Raw genomic sequence first — 20,765 nt, 5'->3', positions numbered from 1 at the left:
ATTATTACTATTTATATGATCATATTAACTTAAAGATACAATATATAACTTTTTTCGTATAATATTGTTCTAATAGTTATGATCAACTACATTTTTATGTTACAATATATTTATGCTAAGCTACTAAAAAAGTTTTTTTTCTTATAAAAAAAATCAAATTCCATCTCTAACATGAAATATTTAATACTATAAAACTAAAAAAATAAATTTAAATGGTTTATACATGTATAATTCAAAACTACAAATTTTAAAAATATTATTTACTGATTTTAACTCGAGTCAAATTATTAATGGAAAAAGATTATTAAATTATAATTATTAATTATTACTTAATATTTAATACGAACATGAAAATATAATTTAATATATAATTAATTAAATACATTCATATTTATTAGTGAAATTAATTAAATTCACATAGTGAAGCAATTCCTTGATTTTACATATAAATAGTATTTTTTAAAATTAAATTTCATTATATTTATGCACTGTAAATAACCAAAAAAAAATAAAAAATACAATAAACAAAAGAAATATTTTTTTTTTATATAACACTATAATTTATTTTTATGATAAAAAGAAGTCAAGTGGTCACAACTGTTATGTTTGAATATATTTATTTTTGTTAATAAAAATATATATTAGATATATTGTTTTTATATGTTTGAAGCTTTTAATTTTCTTTTAAAAATTTAAATTATATTTAGTGATTCAATGATAAATTTTATTTTATTTGTAGTAATTGTATTTCATCTCCTATTAGATATATATAAATAGAATAATAACAGATATTTTCCCCTAATAATAAATATGGATGAAAATATTAAAAGTAAATAAATTTTGAATTTTAAGCTAAGTCCTTTCAAAATTAATATTTTTTACATAAGAATATGTACTATTCATATCCATAATTAAATAATCCACTTATATGTTGCACATTTTATTTTCTTGAACCTTTAGTTTTTTAAAACAAATATCCATTTTTATTTTTATAATTACTCAATATTAAAAAAAGATTATTTAATTTTTCGTGTTAATTATTTTGAGTGGAGATAAGTGAATTATTATGTGCCTATTATTTATGAGAAGAGATTGTACACTTTCAGGAGGAATTGATTTTTTTTGTACACAAATTTGAAACTGAGCTCAATAAATTTTAAAATTAATTGCAGTAAAAATTGGAGATAAATTAATTAATTTAATCATTATAGGAGATAAAAATTAATTTTGTTGTAGCAATTAATAAGGGGTAAAAACGTGATTTACTCTATTGTAGTAAATTATATTAAGTGAGTATACAAATAAATTTTAAATATTTTTTTTCGTAATATAATTTTTTTTCAATTTATTAATTTTTTTTGTTAATCTATTTTTATAGTTTATGAATAAGTGGAAATGTAATGGGAAGTTTTAAACTGCCTATTAATTTTAGAAAAAGAAATAACCATGATAATATTGTTAGTTACTCAATAAAAATTTAAAGTTTTTAAATTTGTAATTTTGAAAGAGATCATTCAAATTTTTAATGTTTACATTTTTATCTTTATATAAACTTTATATTTATTAGAGTAGCATAATTTATTTTTTATTATATAGTTTTTTTCCAATCATTTTTTAGAGTTTGTGCATAAGTGAGAAGGATGTTTGTCACGACCCAGGCCATCGTGATTGGCACCCACACTAGCCCTATGGTGGGAGAACCATTGCTACTAACCAACTAACCCCAAAGTCTAAACATTTAAAGATACGGAAGCAAGTTTAATTGCAAAAATAAAGTAAAGTTCCCATAAACTCCAAAAGTCTAACAACGATTGCGGAATTAATGCCTAGAACCTGAAATTCAATGTACCAAAACACCTACTAATGACAAGTCTAAGAAAATGGGTACAACCCAAACTAAACATAAGAAATCTAAAGTACTAGTCTAAGTCTGAAGGAAGTGGACATAAACAATAGAGAACTCATGGCAGCCCAGAAGAACTGGCTTACCCTTTAATTCAAATCGATCACTGGTCTTCTAAACGAGGTCTGTCAGTAGCCTCCTGAAGATACACTGTACTCAACAAAGAAAGAGCAAGTGCAGTATCAGTACACAACCACTGTAGGATCACACAGCTATCCCAATAAGTGCAACATATATAAGTCATTACAACATAATAAACATGCAAACACCGAACATATACAATATCAATGATCACTTATGAAAAACGTACAATTTCACAATCTAAAAGATATACAAATATGCCAAGTCATTGGTGTAGCGACCCTTTCGGAAGGATACTACCACACAATAAAGAATCTACTTTAATACTTGCGACATTTAAAAGAGATTAAAGTAGGGAGTATTGATTAAAATCTAGTAGGGGGATTAGGTTTAAAAAAATAAATAAAATAGTTATGGATGTGCATCGTGCCCATTTGAACATTCATTTGCGTCAAATTAAAACTACGTAGAATTTTAACTTATGGCGGAAAAACCCTTCCAAGATAATCTAAGCAAATAACTTACGAGATTTTCATGCATATATTATCCTCACACTTCAAAGTGATATAAAAAGGATATTACCAACTTCCGAGTACCAAAATTAGTTGGTTCATGCTTCATCCAAACATTCAAAATAAATAGTAAATTTAGTATATTACAAGACTTGAGTTTACTCACCCCAAAAGAACAAAACATATAGCAATACTTATTACAACCCATGGTGACATGATCAAATTAGCCCTCAAAATTTCATGTAAATATACAATACATAGATCATGTACAAGTCCCAAGTTTTATACAAAATATAGATGCCTATATGCAAATGTGATCTTCCTTAAGGCTCTCAAAATCCCCATCTCCAATGGTCAGCTTCATGCATCCTCTCGAACATTCCCTATGATAGAAAAAACTATCGCTAAGCATATAGCTTAGTGGTGTAAAAGCTATAGGTTCGGATCCCTCAGATTTACCAAGCTACCTTTCTCAAGTCATGGGCAGCACAATTGAACATAATAAATAAATCAAGTAAACAATATATTAAGAGTGTCAAGTTCGAAATTTAAAGTCCAAATGTCAAGAACGCTCATAACATCATTTTCCAAGAGATTCAACAACAAGGCTCGCCCAATATATACATCATGTCGTCACACCAAGAACAAACATGTATCAAGAAGGGTCAACGCCTTGTATTAAGAAGGGTGAAGCCCAATAATCAAGAGAACCAAGAACCATATTAAAAATGGCTTTTTAGTTTGTACTTAAAATGGACAACTTCCATTCTTAAGATGGACTAAAAATCCAGAGTCAAGATGGCAAATGATCTGAATCAAGAGGCATGCCAATAGTGATAAAGTCACATCCACAAGAAGGACAAGGTCCCAAAAAGAGTGCCAAGTGATCAAACAATCTGTACAAGTGGGCGAGTTACATAAGTGTCTTTAATGTCTTAAAGGATAACAACACGGCAATGCAAAGTGACAAGAGGTAACCAAGGTACCAAGATAAACTTACAGATATACCAACAGGTTAAAAGATTACAAGTACAAGTTTATACACAAACCTCAGTGCTTAGCTTAGAAACAGTCCAACACAACTTCAAGAGTTCAAACCGTAGACCAACCAACGTATCAAGGTCCTCAACTTTTTCACGAGTATATACAACCTTAAAAATAAAATAAAATAACTTCTTTAATTCCTAGTAGCTCAATAATGTTGATGTAAAAAAGGATTATCATCACAAGTAAGCTTCGCCTATACAAATACGACTATACTCCCAAAACAGTGATTCTGGCCAGTCTAGTACATCATGTCACAACTTAGATTTGAAAAGGAAAAAGGCAAAACTGGACTGTATATCCCTCATGAAAGATGTAGGTACATCTCTTAATGTTCCAAATAACCAAGAATCATCACAAAATATATTTTGTACAAAAATATATATTCAAAACATTAACAGTTGTTCATACAGGATTTAAAATTCCAAAATCTGGACAGAACTTGTCCTATGTTGCGTCTCATATTTCGAATCGATAACAACTAAATTAGTGTTGTACATAAACATAAGAGTTGTAGGTATACGAATTAGATTTCCAAATCATATTTATTCACTGAAAAATGAGTTTTACAGAACGAGATATACAAAAAGTACTAAACACTACTTAACTCAAAAAAATAGATTTCGACTACTCACCAAAGAGAAGGGTGTGTCTCGAATTCCAGCCAAAAGGACCAAGGTTTTCTTGAAATTTTGAGAGGAATATGGTTAGAGGAAGTCTAAAGGTTTCTTAGATTTAAAGGACACAAATTCTTATAGAGGAGGTGTGAGAATATATCATATAAAAGTGATATCACTTACTAGATATAGCCAAAAATCAAAGGTTGGCTGCCCAGAAGTAAAAGGTTTGCTGCCCAAAAGTATACATATATACCAATATGTATATAGCTCACCTCCCTTTCAAGTTATAGATAATTCCAACTAGAATGTTACGTAAATACCCCAAAACAATCCCTTAAATGACTGTCTCAATTTATGTTAAGCAAGTTTGCAAATATGACAAAATTTCAAGTTCCCAAAATGAGAATAAAACATATTGTAGTAATTAAGCAACGGTAAATCGACATGCGACTCTTTGTTAGTATTTTGGGGTGTTACAATTGGTCCTCTCGCGGAACCCATACCCAAACTGTTAGTGTACAGATATGTGGTACTCGATCCAAGTTAGTGTTCCGGATGTGACACCCGATCCATATATGCGCCGGAATGTGGTACCCCATCCAAGTTAGTGTGATTGAATGTAACACCCGATCAATTCAACAAGTCACAATCACAAACACCATGTACATTCTCATATTCATAAAATCAAGAGGTGATTCATGGCATATAGTTTTTCGTTCATACTCATTTACATTAAGTGTGATCAATAATGCAACATTCGCATACATACTTGCAATACAGTAATGCAATTACAAATATATTTCACACAAACATGAAATCACAATCATCACCTACCTCGAACAAAGCTTGAATCCCCAAAGAAACTTGATTCTTCCTTTCTCGGATTCTTTCCACTTGTTCTTGTTCTACAAACAATCAATATAACGCAAGGATCAATAAACAAGACCTAATTACCCAGATTATAATCAATAGTATTAACACTAGGTCAAACCCTTGATCCCTTTACCCAGTTTACAGCTTCTTCCAACATAACTCTGTAACACCCCGGAAACTAGTAGGCTAAACTAGAGCTTGACGTTAGGGTTTAGAGTCCTATACGTGCCTCCCTGTATCTTAAAATTTAGGTTTTCATGTTAGAAGTTCAAAGTTTAAACCCCAAGGACCAACCATGGGTCTTTGAGGAAAAAGCCTTCTAAAGGCTGCCTGACAGTGACCCACGGAGGGCACTCACACCTCGTGGGTGAGGGGCGTGGATCAAGCCCTAGAAAACAAGTCCCATAACCCTTTCCACAGTTCACCAACATGGGACATGGGTCCTACCATGGTCCGTCAGTGGTGGGCATGGATGGGGCTTGGAAACTGCCTTCTTGCAGTTACACCTAGGGGCGTTTTGGGGTTTTCCATTTTTAGTTAACATTAAATGACGTCGTTTTAAACTAAATTAGGACACCTATATAAAGATTTTAAGTCAACAAATTATGTCTTCTTTCTCTTAACTTCCAAATACCCAAATCAAAACTGATTTCCCCCCAAAATCTTCTCTCTAGATTTCCAAGGAAGAAGAAGAAGAAAATCAAGCTGGGTTTGAAAAAGAAGTCTTTTTCACTCAATTTCTTTGGAGAATCACAACTAAGGTATGGTATTCCTTCATCCATGGATATTCTTCATCCATGGAGTCCCTCCAAACTCAATTTCAAACTAGTAATTCTCCCAAAAGCTAGGGTTTTACTCCAAGTTATGGATTCCTTTTCAAAAACGTTTCTATTGTATTAACTACTTAATAATATGATTATATTGTTGTTTTGTTATGGTTTTATGATGAAAACTCTCAAGATTCCATGAAATCTCCATATTCCCAATTTATGACTTATGATGTGGGTGAATTGATGAAGGAAGAGTATTATAAGATTATGCTTATGGAGATTTAGTTAATTGAATCATGTTAATTTCCATGTCTAATGTAGTATTCTAGATGTGTTGATTGAATATGATCTATGGTCCTTAAAGGGCAAATTATGAGAATTTTGCATGATTGTGAGATTTATGTATATGCTTTAAGAACTCTTAAAGAGTGAAGTGTCCATGATTATGATGATGTTGTTGTGTTGATTGAAAGGCTATAATCATCAACACACAATGAATATAATGTGAAAGGTTTTCTCACAGCATGATGATTCTAAGGTTGAAAGGCAATTCTCACCTAATTGAATCTAATTAGCTATCTTAATGAAACAAGTTATGAATTAATAAGTACTCCGTGAGAAAGATGCTTAGCATTGAGTGGATATTGTTATGAGATGGAAGCTCCTCCGTCAGAAATGGAGGGTTTCTAGAAGCAATCTCTTGAGATGGAAGCTCTTATGTAAGAAAATGGCGGGTTTCTAGTAACAATCTCCTTATTCCATAAATTATGTGTGCTATAGGTCTTTAGCTAGTGGATCAACCTAAAGTCTAACAAGCCATGGTCTTACCTTAGGCAAGTAGGACAACCCTTTTCGATGTGGGTAACATGGATTCCATGTTAAGCTCACATGGTCTATGTCGGTTAAGGCTTATTCCCACTTATGACAAGAGCATGAACTATGAACTATGTTTACTCTAGAAGCTTTACTTAGTATGGGTGGGATTATGGTATCTTACTCATGCATTGCACAAGTAGACTTTGAGGGTACTTACGGTATGTTCCCATTATCCTATGATGATCTATATGTTAAATGTGCTTATGACCCATGCTTTTACACTAATCTTCATGATGATTCTTAAACTTGGTAAAGTGCATACTTTTTAACTAACATATCCTTTTAAGCATGTTTTCATGATTTAATGCATTACTATCATAGTTAGTGCATATTTGTACTAACCCATATCTTCCTACATTTTCCACAAGTGTAAGGTCCAGTGTTTGAGGTGATCTTCATTAGATTCAAGCTTGTATTCAACTATTCTCCTAGCCTGTGGTGAGTCCTCATGAGTCGAGGATGGATCTTTCATTTGAGTTTCATTCTTGTATTTTCCCTGTCGGATTATGTTGTTTTGGAGATGTGACTGATTTAGGGCTTTATTTATACTGATTTAGTGTCCTCAAATGCTCATTTTGTGCCAACAAGTGATGTATAAATCTCAATTTGTAGATATATGGATTGAGGAACAAAGCTAGGATAGAAATGGGCAATAGAGATAACACAAGAAAAAAAGAGAAGGAAAAACAAGCCTGATGATCAACGATGTCACTCGGTGATTCACCAAGTTGCCACACTACCGCCTAAAGTTACAGAATGCTGAGGCTAGATGAGGGGTAGCTTCGACGAGCAGCAGTCCACTTGGCACGTCGCCGATCGCATCAGCAATAGATTTCAATATCGCCAAAAATGCTGATAGAGATCCAAATAAGTGCTAATGGGCGAGATGAAGTGAAAAAGGGCGTATCGCGGAACCACTCAGTGATCCCGATCTGGCTCACCGAAAGTTACAATGGTTGGACTTAGAAGAGGTAAAATATGAAGGTGAGACGAAGGAAAGTTGGCGAGTCACCGAATGGTCAGCGATGCCCAACTTACCTCGCCGATTGATTCCAAATAGCCACACATCAGACTTGCATAAATTAATTTTTGCAAGAGAGAGAAAAACATTCAAAAACGTGAGTAACAAAAGATTGAGAGCAAAAACATTACCATTGGGGATTTCAAGTGATTTTTTCAAGGTTTTACTTGAAGATTTTGTAATAGCAAAGATTTTAGTAAATTTTGAATTTCATTTACCAAGCTATGGAAAATATGGCAGGTGTTGATTTTCATCTTTTCTCCATGATTGGCTAAAACCTTAACCTTGGGGGGTTTGATAATGTGACCAATTGTTGCATTATACTAAATTGGTGTTATCGATTAGTGATTGTTGGTGTTAATCTGAAGCGGGTCTAAATTATTATGGTGGTTTAACTTCATTATTGCATCTTTGGTGTGATAGATTTCAGAGTTTTGTGCTTGCTTAAGAGAGAAGTACAGAACCAACGTAGTATTTTGGCATCCTTAGTAGTGGGTCTCGACGGTTTCATCTTCAGGAAGTGAAACCCAAGACCCAATCTTTGTATCTTGCTTGAAAGAGTGAAATTGATGAGAACGTGGGCTAGTTAGCTTATGGATAGTGTTGAGGTTCGAGAGAACTTAGCGAAAACAAGGCAATTGTTCGAGAGAAAATTGCTTTACTTATAGTCCATTCTACCCGCGACGAATTAGCATTATCGGTAATGATATACACCCATTCAGTTGAATTTAGCAATTGGTTAGTCAATCCCCCAAGTGTTTTCTAGTTTTCTGATTGTTTCTTGTTGTTAAATTGGAGTGGGTTGGTAACAATATCTTGAAATTTGAATGTGGAACTGTTAAGCTTTGTGTTGCTCAACTGCAAAGGTCATTGTCATACTTTCGTATTTGAATTCAAAGGAAGCACTCTTGTGGGATTCAACCCCAACTAATTTAGTTGGGTTACTATACTAACTAGTGATCGTTGATACTTAGAATTGGATGAAGTGTCTTTGAAACGTTAATCAAAATGTCGCTGCTATCGGGGAGTAGCGTTACTTAGAGTTCTTGTATCAAAGATTTGACTTGTGAATTTGTTGGCTGCAGTTGAATTAGGTTCGGACTGCATTTTGTAGTGTTGGTTGGACTAAATAGTAGTAAAAATGAGTGAAGAAGAGGTGAATGGTAGCCAAGTAGGTCATCGGGAATGGTAGCATTTTGTAGTGTTGATTTACCAAACAATTCCATCACATCATGGGAGGAGCTGATTATAGCATTCAATGCAAGATTATTTCCCCCCATCAAGGATGATGAAACTTAGAGATGACATTCAAGGTTTCAAGCGATGGGAAGGTGAACCCATCCATGGAACGTGGGGGAGGTTTAAGAAACTCATAATTAAATGCCCAACTCATGGGCTACCAAATGATTTGCTACTCCAATATTTTTACCGGAGTCTTGATTTGATTAATAAAGGAGTGGCTGATCAATTGGTACGAGGGGAAATAATGTTTCAATCATTTGAGGTGGTTTCATTTCTTCTTGATAACATGACGTAAATAAATCAAGCTTGGTACACTCAAGAGGATCAATTCACTCCTTTTTGTTTTAGAATGACACAAGAACAACTTGATAAGGAAAGAGAAAGGGAGGAAAACATCAAGAAGATGTTGACCCAAATGGAGCTATTAAAAGAGCATATGATGGAAAATGTGGGAAATCCCAAGGGGACATGTGGAGTGTTTAGTGTTGATGAGGGTTCTTCCTCAGGATATTCAAAGCCGGGGAGAATCAAGGTTGGAACTCCAAGAGATATGAGGAGGGTTTCTACCCATTCAGTTGAATTCGGCAGTTGGTTAGTCAATCCCCCAAGTGTTTTCTTGTTATCTGATTGTTTCTTGTTAAATTGAAGTGGATTGGTAACAATATCTTGAAATTTGATTGTTAAACTCTTAAGTTTTATGTTGCTCAGTTGCAAAGGTCATTGTCATACTTTCATAATTGAATTCAAAGGAAGCTACTCTCTATGGGATTCGACCCCAACTTAATTAGTTGGGTTATTATACTGACTAGCGATCGTTGACACTTAGAATTGGATGAAGTGTCTTTCAAACGTTAATCAGTGACCCTATTTGACTCAAGTATTGTAATAGATGGCTAATTGAGACAAGTCTAGACTTCCGCTTTGTTTTTATGAAACTTTTGGATATAAATGCGGTTTTACTCATATTGTTCTAATGCTTTATGTTAAGATATGCTAAGTGGATTACATAGGGCCTTTCAGGGTTCTATGTACCTTGTTACGTCTAGGGGGTACCCTTGGGTCGTGACAAACTTGGTAATCAAAGCACAAGGTTTAGAATGATGTCTCATAAGCCACGTCTAGTAGAGTCTTGTTCATGAGTTTGAAGCACGCCACATTTATGAATTAGAGGCAATAAGATGTTTAGGAAATTTTACTTCTTTCACTATTCTTGAGTCGTTAACTCTATAAAAGTCCGTCTCTTAATCCTTCTCTTGTGTCTTCAGGAAATGAATACATGAATGGCTAACACAAGAAGAACGGAGGGTGACAATGTGAATGAGGAAGCTCTTCAAGGTAATCAAGCTCCTCAAGTTAACCAAGCTCCGATTAATCCTTCGTTTATGTCGGGTGTGGAGGTTAGGTCAGTTTTTCTAATGTTGACCCAAGACATGACGACTCAAGCTAAAGCCGTGATAACTCAAGCCCCAGCCATGACGACACAAGACAATAGAGATGTTGAGACTCATGTGAACCCTAATATGAATTCCGCAGCTTCTAGATTGAAGGATTTTGCAAGAATGAACTCTCCCGTGTTTCTTTGTTCAAAAGTGGGAGAGGATCCTCAAGAATTTGTGGAAGAGGTTTATAAAATAATTGATGCCATGGGGGTGACTTCGATAGAGAAAGCGGAGGTAGCTGCTTACCAATTGAAGAGTGTGGCTCAAGTATGGTATACTCAATAAAAGAACAATAGGCTGGTAGAAGCGGGTCCAATAGATTGGGAAGTGTTCAAATTGGCATTCCTTGATAGGTTCTTTCCCCAAGAGATCAAGGAAGCTAAGGTGGAAAAATTCATTAACCTTCGTCAAGGAGGTATGAGTGTTCAAGAATGTTCTCTAAAGTTTACTCAATTGTCCATGTATGCTCCAGCTATGGTGGCAGATTCAAGGGATATGATGGGTAGGTATTTGACGGGTGTGTCTAAAGCGGTAAGAAAAGAATGTCGTATGGTAATGCTTCTTCAAGATATGGATATCTCACGTCTTATGGCGTATGCGCAATAAATAGAGGATCACAAACTCCAAGGCAACAATAGGGAGGTGAAGAGAGCTAGAACCGGTGATGGGAATTTCTCCAATGCTACGTCCAAGGGAAAAGGCCGACAAAGGTTCTCCAACCAAGGTTCCTTTAGTGCTTCCCCAATGTTCAACAAGAATAGGATGCCCCAACCCTAAAACTCAAGGAGGCAATAGTGGTGGGCCTTCTATGATTAGACCTACTTGTATTAAATGCGGTAAGAAACATGATGGCAAGTGTCTAGCGGGCTCGGATGTATGTTATGGGTGTGGAAAGAGTTGTCATCAATTGAGGAATTGTCCAACACTTTCGGGTAAAAGAAAAGAGGACAAGCAAGCTCCTCCAAGTGGCGTAAACTCCAATACCCAATAGTAAACCCAATTTTATGCTCTTCGATCCCGATATGACCAAGAGAGCTCCCCAGATGTGGTGACCGGTATGTTAAAATTCTTTTATATGGATGTATATGCCTTGTTATATCCCGGTGCTACTTTGTCTTTTGTGACACCTTTAGTGGCTGTGAAGTTTGAAATACTTCCCGAAGGGTTATTAGAGCCTTTTCGATTTCTACCCTGGTTGGTGATTCCGTGGTGGCTAAGAAAGTTTATAGAAGTTTTCCCATTCTTTGTCTCATAAAGTCACTTTGGTGGATTTAGTGGAGTTAGATATGTTAGACTTTGATGCGATTTTTGGTATGGATTGGTTGCATGTATGTTATGCCTCAATCAATTGTAGGACACAAGTGGTTAGATTCCAATTTCCAAATGTGCCTATATTAGAGTGTAAGGGGGGAAATTCTAACCCTAGAGGTCAATTTGTTTCTTGCCTTAAAGCTATGAAAATGATCTCCAAAGGGTGTATTTACTACCTTGTTCGGGTGATGGACGTTGAGTGTAAAACCCCTTCTCTAGAGTCAGTTACGGTGGTGAATGAGTTTCCAGAAGTTTTTCCCGATGATTTGCCCGATATTCCTCGCGAGCGGGAAATAGATTTTGGTATTGACCTCCTTCCGGATACACAACCTATCTCCATTCCTCCTTTTAGAATTCCTTTGGCCGACTTGAAATAGCCACTAAGGGATTTGTTAGAAAAGGGTAATATCCGACCAAGTATCTCTCCATGGGGTGCTCTGATGTTGTTTGTTAGAAAGAAGGATGGGTCTCTTAGAGTGTGCATCGATTATCATCAATTGAATAAAGAGACCATCAATATTAAATATCCCCTTCCGAGAATTGATGACATGTTTGACCAACTTCAAGGGGCTAGCTATTTCTCCAAAATTGACCTTCGTTCAGGTTATCATCAATTGAGGGTGAGAGGGGTTGATATTCCCAAGACGACTTTCAGGACCCGGTATGGTCACTATGAATTTGTGGTTGTCATTTGGGTTGATAAATGCCTCGGCGACATTTATGAAGTTAATGAATAGAGTGTTTAGGAAATACCTAGACATGATTTTGATTGTGTTTATCGATGACATTTTGATATATTCAAGGAGTGAGATTGAACATGTTGACCATTAGAGAATTGTGTTGCATGTTCTTAAGGACCAACAAATTTTTGTAAAGTTTAGCAAGTGTGAATTTTTGTTAAGGCCTGTAGATTTTCTTGGTCATATTTTGTCAAGCAATTAGGGTATTGCGGTAGATCCTAAGAAGACGGATGCGGTCAAGAGTTGTCCTAGACCTTGAACTCCTTCCGACATTAGAAGATTTTTGGGTTTTGTCGGTTACTATAGGAGGTTTGTTGAGGGGTTTTCCTCTATTGCTTCTCCATTGACGGCTTTGACTCAAAAGAAAGCTAAGTTTTAGTGGTTGGAGGCTTGTGAGAAAAGCTTCTGAGAGTTGAAAGATAGACTTACATCCGCTCCGGTGTTGACCTTACTGGAGGGTACAAATGGTTTTGTTGTATATTGTGATGGCTCTAGAGTGGGGTTGGGATGTGTGCTCATGAAGAATGGTAAAATGATTGCCTGTGCTTCAAGGAAACTTAAAGTACATGAGAATAATTATCTGACCCATGATATTGAGTTAGCGGCGGATGTGTTTGCCTTAAAAATATAGAGACATTACTTGTATGGGATCCATGTGGATGTATTCACCGATCACAAGAGTCTTCGATATGTGTTAAGTAAAAAAACTTGAATCTTTGGCAAAGAAGATGGTTAGAACTATTGAAGGATTATTACATAAGTGTCCTTTACCACCCCGGCAAAGCTAATGTTGTAGCGGATGCACTTAGTAGGTTGTCCATGGGTAGTGTGGCTCATGTAGAGGATGAAAATAAAGAATTGGTTTGTGAGGTGCATAGATTGGCCCGACTAGGTGTCCAACTAGTGGATTCCACCAAAGGTGGTGTTATGGTCCATAATGGCTCCGAATCTTCCTTTGTTATAGATGTGAAGTCTAAGCAAGACCTTGATCCAATATTAGTTGAGTTGAAAGAGTCGGTACTCAAAAATTCTGTTGAGGCTTTCTCCCAAAAGGGAGATAGGGTACTTAGGTACCAAGGTCAGTTGTGTGTTCCAAATGTTGATGGTTTGACGGAGCAAATTCTAGAAGAAGCTCATAGTTCTCGATATTCTATTCATCGAGGAGCCGCCAAGATGTACCGTGATCTATGGGAAGTCTATTGGTGGAATGGCATGAAGAGACATATTGCGGGATTCATAGCCAAATGTACGAATCATCAACAAGTGAAGGTTGAGCATCAAAGGCTAGGAGGCTCATTACAAAATATACCAATTCCCACTTGGAAGTGGGAAGAGGTGAATATGGATTTTATTGTGGGTTTGCCTCCTACCCGTAGGCAACATCATTCTATTTGGGTTATTATAGATCGGATGATAAAATCAGCGCACTTCATTCCCGTCAATGTTTCTCATTCGGCGGAAGACTATGCCAAGTTGTATATAAATGAGATAGTGAAGTTACATGGGTCCCTTTGTCTATTATTTCAGATCGGGGTACTCAATTTACTTCACACTTTTGGAAATCATTTCAAAAAGGGCTTGGTACTAAGGTTAAGCTTAGCACGACTTTTCATCCCCAAACTGATGGGCAAGTAGAGCGTACCATCCAAACATTAGAAGATCTGTTGAGGAATGTGCTATAGACTTCAAGGGTAATTGGGATGACCACTTGCCATTAATAGAGTTTGCCTTCAATAATAGTTATCATTCTAGTATCGGTATGGCTCCCTTTGAAGCCTTGTATGGTAGGAGATGTAGGTCTCCAATTTGTTGGTTTGAGGTAGGTGAAATTGCTTTTATTGGTTCCAAATCGGTGTTTGATGGTATTGAGAAAATTTGACTCATTAGAGAGAGGTTGAGAATGGCTCAAAGTAAACAAAAGTCCTATGCCGATGTTAGAAGAAGGGATCTAAAATTTGAACTTAATGATTGGGTCTATTTGAAAATCTCACCCATGAAGGGTGTGATGAGGTTTGGCAAGAACGGGAAACTTAGTCCCCGATATGTTGGCCCGTATCCAATTTTGCAACATATTGGGAAGGTTGCCTATAAGTTGGACTTGGCACATGAGTTTACTCCGATCCATTCGATATTTCATGTTTTTATGCTAAAGAAGTGTATTGGATATCCGGTATCCATTATTCCCCTAGAAGGGTTGGGAGTTGATGAAAGCCTTTCCTATGAAGAGGTTCCGGTAGAGATCCTAGACCAGCGAGTCAAGAGATTGAGGTACAAGGAAATATCATCCGTAAAGGTTTTATGGAGGAATCATTTAGTTGAGGGTGCTATTGGGAGGCCGAGGCCGAAATGAAGTTCCGATATCCTCAGCTCATTCCTTCTACTCCTATTCAAGATTGAGGTAAATAGTTCCTCTTGAGTTTTAGTGTTTTGGGAGTCATGTGTGTAATATGTGTTTTCCACGATTTCCTTATGTTATGCATGTTCTTGATGAAATTCATGTGTAGTAAGAAAATGAGTTTTCATGATTTATGTTGCTCATGTTGTTGTGCATTTAGTATTATTTGCCTATTTGACTTCATGAGATGAGTGAGGAACATGCTTTAGTATGCTTGTGAGAAGTATTTGCATATTGGCTCCATGATGTTGTCTTAAGCATGCTTTTAGTTGGAGAAGGTAGTTCCTTCTATGAATATGAGAAATGTTGAGTTTCATGCATATTGGGTTTTTAGATGTAGTTTCTACTTCCTTGTATTGCATTGACTATGTTTTGAGATGGAGTTGATGTTTCCTCCTTTGAATTGTACATTATTTTGATGTTTCATGCATGATGGACTGCTAGTCTTGAGTCTTTAATTCTGTAAGGTGTCTAGATCATAATTCGAGGACGAATGTTGCCAATGGGGAGATAATGTAACACCCCGAAAACTAGTATGCTAAACTAGAGCTTGACGTTAGGGTTTAGAGTCGTGAACGTGCCTCCCCGTATCTTAAAATTTAAGTTTTCATGTTAGAACATCAAGGTTTAAACCCCAAGGACCAACCATGGGTCCTTGAGGAAAATGCCTCCTAAAGGCTGCCTGGCAGTGACCCACGGAGGGCACCCACGCCTCGTGGGTGAGGGGCTTGGATCAAGCCCTGGAAAACAAGTCCCAAAACCCTTACCACAGTTCACCATCACGGGTCGTGGGTCCTACCACGATCCGTCAGTGGTGGGCGTGGATGGTGCCTGGGAACTGCCTTTTGGCAGTTAGACCTAGCGGCTTTTTGGGGTTTTCCATTTTTAATTAACATTAAATGACGACGTTTTAAACTAAATTAGGACACCTTTATAAAGATTTTAAGTCACCAAATTAAGTCTTCTTTCTCATAACTTCCAAATTTCCAAATCAAAACCAATTTCCCCCAAAATGATCTCTCTAGAACTCCAAGAAAGAAGAAGAAGAGAATCAAGCTGGGGTTGAAGAAGAAGTCTTTTTCACTCAATTTCTTTGGAGAATCACAACTAAGGTATGGTAGTCCTTCATCCATAGAGTCCCTCCAAACTTAATTTCAAACTAGTAATTTCCCCAAAAAGCTAGGGTTTTACTCCAAGTCATGGATTCCTTTTCAAAAACGTTTTTGTTGATTTAACTACTTTATATTATGATTGAATTGTTGTTTTGTTATGGTTTTATGATGAAATCTTCCAAGAATCCATGAAATCCCCATATTCTCAATTTATGACTTGTGATGTGGGTGAATTGAAGAAGGAAGAGTATTATGAGATTATGCTTATAGCAATTTAGTTAATTGAATCATGTTATTTTCCGTGTCTAATGTAGTAATTCTAGATGTGTTGATTGAATATGATCTATGATCCTTGAAGGGCAAATTATGAGAATTATGCATGATTATGAGATTTATGTATATGCTTTAAGAACACTTTGAGAGTGAAGCGTCCATGATATGATGATGTTGTTGTGTTGATTGAAAGGCTATTCTCATGAACACACAATAAATATAATGTGAAAGGTTTTCTCACAACATGATGATTCTAAGGTTGAAAGGCAATTCTCACATAATTGAATCTAATGAGCCATCTAAATGAAACGAGTTATGACTTAATAAGTACTCTGTGGGATAGATGCTTAGCACTGAGTGGATATTGTTATGAGATGGAAGCTCTTTCGTCAGAAAGGGCGGGTTTCTAGAAGGAATCTCTTGAGATGTAAGCACTTCCGTCACAAAAGGGAGAGTTTCTAGTAACAATCTCCTTATTCCATAAACTATGTGCCCCCATAGGTCTTTAGCTAGTGGATACACCTAAAGGCTAACAAACCATGGTCTTACCTTAGGCAAGTAGGACAACCCTTTTCGATGTGGCTAACATCAGATTCCATGTTAAACTAACATGGTCTATGTCGGTTAAGGCTTATTCCCACTTATGACAAGAACATGAACTATGAACTATGAACTATGGTTACTCAAGAAGCTTTACTTAGTATGGGTGGGATTATGGGATCTTACTCATGCATTGCACAAGTAGACTTTGAGGGTACTTACGGTATGTTCCCATTATGCTATGATGATCGATATGTTGAATGTGCTTATGACTCATGCTTTTACACTAATCTTCATGATGACTCTTAAACTTGGTTAAGTGTATACTTATCAACTAAAATGTCCTTTTTAGCATGTTTTCATGATTTTATGCATGACTATCATACTTCGTGCATTTTCGTACTAACCCATATCTTCCTACATTTTCCACAAGTGTAGGGTCCGGTGTTTGTGGTGATCTTCATTTGATTCAAGCTTGGATTTGACTATTCTTCTAGCTTGTGGTGAGTCCTCATGAGTCGAGCACGGATCTTTCATTTGAGTTTCATCCTTGTATTTTCTCTTTCGAATTATGTTGTTTTGGGGCTGTGACCCTATTTGACTAAAGTATTGTAATAGGTGGCTAATTGAGACAGGTCTAGACTTCCGCTTTGTTTTTATGAAACTTCTGGACTTAAATACGTTTTTACTCTTATTGTTATAATGCTTTATGTTAAGATATGCTAAATAGCTTACATGGGACCTTTCGGGGTTCTATGTGCCTTGGTACGTCTAGGGGGTACCCTTGGGTCGTGACAAAATCCCAGATCAAAACCCTCCCCTATCGATAATTACCCAAAGAAACTAAGTTCTACGGATCGAAAAAATGGACTCAGAAAGTAAAAACCTTACCTTTGGTGCTATAAGAGGTGGAAAACCTTCAAGAAATATCCCTGGGTCATTCCTTAGCTCTCAAGGTCAAAAGTTGCAGAATAATAAGATTTTGGGGTTTATTTCAGACTTAAGTCACGACAGGCCCTCTACGGCGGACCCCATCCCGCCACAACTGCCCAGCCCTGGTTGCACTAATCCCGCCCTAGTGGTTTGAGCAGAGATAGAACCTTGGAATTTGAGTTCTATATCCCTATTTCACAACACACCTTCAACCTATGACACTAAGAAAATACCCGTTTACGCTAAGATTTGTTTCGGGAGTTCTACTTGTCGAATTCGATTTTGTAAAGTTGTACGGGTTCTGTAACATCTTAGCTATCTACTCATATGATCAAATTTATAATTTGATCTCCCATTTGTTACTAGATTTCTCTAGACCTCACTGACTTTGATTTTGTCCAAATCTGAACTACGTTGGGAAATTTCAAGTTAAAACCAAAAAGTTTTCTAGAATAAAATTTCTCCCCGTTGGCTTTTCTATAACGACACGAACAGGTCGTTACAATACATACTAATTTACCCATCACTCGTCCCCGAGTGACCAATTAGGAAAAACAATCTAAAGAAAGAGTGGAGTAGTACCTGAATCGTCGAACAATTGGGATACTTGTCTCGCATGTCCTTCTCGATTTCCCAAGTGGCTTCCTCAACCGGACGATGCTTCCATTGAGCTGTCACAGACTTAATCTCCTTGGTCCTTAGCTTCCGGACATCATGATCAAGAATTACAATCGGTTCTTCCTCACACTGAAGGTCTTTATCGAACACAACTAAATCCCATTTTGTGATGTCATCTCCATCACCATGATATCTCTTTAACATGGACACATGAAATACCAGATGAAATACTGATAAGTAGGAGATAAAGCTACCCTATACGCCACTGGCACTACACGGTCAAGAACTTCAAATGGCCCAATGTATGGAGGACTAAGCTTGTCCTTCTTCCCGAATCTCATTACCCCTTTCATTGGTGATACCTTAAGAAAAACGTTCTCACTAGTCTGAAATGCCATGTCTCTTACCTTATGGTATGCATACTTTTTTTGTTGACTTTGGGCTGCTAGGATCTTAGCTTCTTACCTTATCCTATGCATCCTTCACTAAGTCAACCCCCAAATATTTCACATCTCAAGCTTCAAACCATCCTATGGGTGATCTACATTCCCTCCCATAAAGTGCCTCAAATGGTGCCATATTAATGCTGGAGTGGTAACTATTATTATAGGGAAACTCACACAAAGGGAGGAACTTATCCCAATGTCCTCCAAAGACAATCACACATGCCCTCAACATGTCTTCTAACACTTGAATAGTCCTTTCTAATTGTCCATCCGTCTACGGACGGAAAGCTGTACTAAAAGTGAGTTGTGTGCCTAATTCATCATGTAATTTCCTCTAAAACTTGTACGTGAACTGCTTACCACGGTCTGAGATTATAGAAAGGGGCACCCCGTGCAACCTTACTAAATCTTTTACCTACACTTTAGCCAATTGTTGAGCATTATAATCTATTCTAACTGGAATAAAATGGGTTGACTTAGTCAATCTATCAACCACTACCCAAACATAATCGAACTTCCCCAAATTCTTGGGAAGACTAACCACGAAATCCATAGCTATTCTTTCCCACTTCCATTCCAGAATTGAAATTCTCTATCGGCCTTTGATGCTCTTATTTTACTTGCTGGCAATTTTGACACTTAGCCACAAACTTCTCTATATTTTTCTTCATGCCAGACCACCAATAAAGTCGCTTCAAATCTCTATACATCTTAGTCACACCCAGATGAATGGAATACCTCGAACCATGGTATTCTATCAATAAACTCTAAATCAAGTCGCCCACTCTAGGAACACAAATCTTTCCTTTAAAACTGAGCACACCTCCCGCATTAAGAGTGGTCTCTTGTGCCTAGCTAGACACTATTTTATTTCTGAGCTCTTTCAAATTCTCATATTCAAACTGCTTGGCCTTGATCTCCTCAATGAATGTGTCCCTTACTTCAATACTAGATAACACCCCACCTTTGTCTAAGATGCCCAACTACATGAACTTAGAATCCAAGGTTGGAATTTCTTTAGTCAGAGGTCGCTTAGATACACTCAAGCAAGCTAGACTACCCATACTCACCGCTTTTTGGCTTAATGCGTCCGCCATTACATTAGCCTTGCCTGGATGATACTGGATGGTCACATCATAATACATGAGTAACTCCATCCACCTTCACTGTCTCAAATTCAGATCCTTTTGAGTGAAAACATGTGTAGACTACGATGATCAGTAAACACCTCACACTTAACACCATACAGATAATATCGCCAGATCTTAAGACCAAACATTACCGCTGCCAACTCTAAATCATGTGTTGGGAAATTCCTTTCATGCACTTTCAAATGCCGTTATGCATAAGCTATGACATTCTTATCCTGAATCAACACCGCACCCAAGACTGAATGTGAAGCATCACAATAAACAATAAATTCTTTACCTTCAACCGGTAGTGCAAGAATAGGTGTTGTGATCAAAAGAGTCTTGAGCTTTTGAAATCTCTCCTAGCATTTTTTAGTCCATTCAAACGATATATCCTTTTTGGTCAAATTTGTCAAGTGTGTGGCACTAGAATCAAAGTTTTTCACAAACCGACGACAGTAGCTAGCGAGACCCACAAAACTCGTAATTTCAGTCACAGAACTTGGTCATACCCAATTTCTAATCTCTTCAATCTTTTGGGGATCTACCATTACCCCTTCCTTCGAAACTACATGCCCCTTAAAGGCAACCGAAGTCAACCAAAATTCACACTTAGAAAATTTTGCATACAATTTTAGTTTCCCAAGAACATCAAGAACAATACAAAGATGGTAGGCATGCTCCTTCTCACTCTTCGAATAACCAAAATGTCGTTAATAAACACTATCACAAATGAATCAAGAAAGGGTTTGAACACACGATTCATCAAACTCATGAAATCTGCAGGCGCATTTGTTAACCTGAATGACATAACTAGGTACTCATAGTGCCCATAGCGGGTCCTAAATGCCTTTTTTTGGTATATTCTCAAGCCTAATCTTTAACT

The 20,765-nt window shown here is 36.7% G+C and overlaps 1 non-coding gene across 1 annotated transcript; it reads right to left on the bottom strand.

Moving 5' to 3' along the window:
• Positions 1-8,991: 8,991 nt before the first annotated feature.
• Positions 8,992-9,098, bottom strand: LOC125824756 (small nucleolar RNA R71). The gene has a single exon (XR_007442812.1). It is a non-coding gene; the product is annotated as a small nucleolar RNA R71 (small nucleolar RNA).
• Positions 9,099-20,765: the final 11,667 nt, after the last annotated feature.

Source organism: Solanum verrucosum, unplaced genomic scaffold (genome assembly GCF_900185275.1).
Source record: "Solanum verrucosum unplaced genomic scaffold, falcon-dt-bn FXZP01000083.1, whole genome shotgun sequence".
In the NCBI taxonomy this organism is placed as follows: Eukaryota; Viridiplantae; Streptophyta; class Magnoliopsida; order Solanales; family Solanaceae; genus Solanum; species Solanum verrucosum.
Note: the sequence above shows the minus strand (reverse complement) of the source record. Positions and strands in the feature narration are given on the sequence as shown.